The sequence below is a fragment of the Athene cunicularia genome (genome assembly GCF_003259725.1).
Source record: "Athene cunicularia isolate RWA chromosome 4 unlocalized genomic scaffold, athCun1 chr4_part3, whole genome shotgun sequence".
NCBI lineage: Eukaryota > Metazoa > Chordata > Aves > Strigiformes > Strigidae > Athene > Athene cunicularia.
The window spans coordinates 9,350,691-9,352,953 of NW_020799100.1; positions in this window are offsets into that span (position 1 = coordinate 9,350,691).

Below are 2,263 nucleotides of genomic sequence, written 5' to 3' on the forward strand. Positions count from 1 at the left end.
AGGGGTTCAGAAGACACTGGTGTCCTGACAGTGCTTTGGGGAGCTATCCTGAGCAGGGGTGCCAAGGCGGGAGGGGCAGTACAGGCTGGAGGCTGGAGAGGAGCAGGGAGGCTGTGGGTGGGGGGAAGCTGTTACCTGGCTGCACCCTCATCCCATTGCTCCCAAAAATTGTGGCCTGAAGCTGCCCATATCTCCAGCTAATGCACAGGTCAGGCCAGAAAGGCACACACAGGCTGAACCAAGGCCCGCACATCCAGTACCTGGGAGGGTGGAAGCCCAGCGGGGAGAAAGCTGTGGTTCTCAGGGGTCTCCTCTTGTTGGGATGTGATGCTGCTGGAGAAAGCCCTGGGGAGCTCCAGCAGCTGCCTGCCCCTGGCATTTCCTACCAGCGGCTTCAGGGGGCAAAAATTCCTCCTTTCTGTAAAATTTCTCATTACAGGTGTTCGCTGGAGGGTGGTGGGGTGGTTGAGCTTCCCCCTTCAGTGTGCTCCCCCCAGCTCTTCATTGCTCAGGAAAAGGGAGAAATAATTTTTAAAAATGGAGTAGAAAATTGTTATCCCTAAGATTTTCCTGAACAGGAGGTAATTCCCTGAGGTAAATGAGAAGAGGCAATGAGGGAATGAAGGTGCAGGTTTTCTGCCTCAGCTGCTGGTGAGGGCAGAGGTTTGTCCCAGTGCCGGCAGCGGCCAGGTTTGTCCTCCCCATGCCTCCACCAAGCCCAGGTATCACCTTGGGCACTGCTGTTTGTGGGGGAATTGGGATTTTTTTCTGTCTGCTTTCAAGGGAAACATTTCTGCCTGATGGAAGTCTCAATGATAGTTTGCAATTTGTAGCATAACTTCGGTGCCATTTCAGCCATTCTCCCTGTGCCTCCACAGAAGCAACTGCCTCACATCTCCAGGGTTGTTCTCCCAAGCTCCCTTTGATGGAGAGTCAGATAAGCAAGAGCTCCCATCACCTCTCACCCAAGGATGCAATAATCAGCCCTTCAGTTATTAAACCCAAATGCAAATATTTTTCTCACCAAATAAATGGGTGAAGCAGCAGAGCCTTATCAGTCCATGCTGCCAAACCCTGCTGAGAGCCCACTCTCCCCATTGTACACACCAACACACCACACCTGGAGTCATTTGTTCCTAAACCAAGTCCTCTGATTCCCTGCTATCGTAGCAAATCTGCCCACTTCCAGGCATGACAAGATTTCTCTCAGTATGCGAAGAATTATGAGCTGATTGGGGCTTTCGGAAGCCAGACAGAGCAGTGGGAAATCCCAGGCGAACACCACAGCCAGCTCTGTGCCATCCCAGAGGCACCGTCACCCCACACACAGTGCCAAGGGTTGAAATGAGACTGGCTGGGAAATCAATAGCTGTGCTGAAATTACTTAGGAGTCTCCGCAGGCACCCAGCCCCGTGTCAGCTGGCTGCTGATGTGATTAGTTGCTTTGTCCTACACGTGTATTTATAGGAATCAATAGCTATAATCTAACCAGAGCACACCTTAGCAAAGACTAATAAATATTTTTTTCCTTGGAAGAGACAAAGAACAGCTGTTTTCCTGTTGCAAGGACCATCCTGAACACTGCAAGTAGGGGAGGCTCTGGCTACGCCCAGTGCCACCAGTACCCTGTGGGTCCCCTAATGACCCTGCACCCTGGGAGCAGCAGGGGAGCAGCCCAGGACCGGCTGGGGCAGCACCCAGGGCTGGGTGACAACCAGGAGAGGACATGACTGGGACCTCCCACCACATGCTGGAATGTCCGTGGGCAGCAGCCGGAGGGGACAGACCCTGCTCAGCCTCCCCAGGTGTTTGCTGCACGCCTGGGGCTTTGCAGGACCTTCTGCTTTGCTGAAAGCAACCGAAAACCCAGCTCCACTTCCCCGCTTCCACAACTGCAAAGACTTCTCTTAAAAAAATTATGATTTGGAATGAGGAAACCACAACAAAAAACTGCTTTAATTTGCACAGGCACCAAATCAAGTGCTGTTGCACTAGCCCACTCTCTAGATGTTTCTTTCATAGAGACGATTTTTGGAGTCTGGGTTTTGCCTGGACAATGTCCCCAAACGCAGCATCAGCTCAGGCGATGCTCTGGTGTCCTTCTAAGAGCCAGACCCTGAACAAAGCCAAAGCTGTGCAGAAAGCAGGGACAGCCTTGGCAGTCTGGCAGGCACTTGATAAGTGGGGAAGAATAAAAGATAAATCCCCATTTGGGCGGGTGAGGGGATGGAGCTGCGGCTCAGCATGAGCAGGGTGGGCGGGG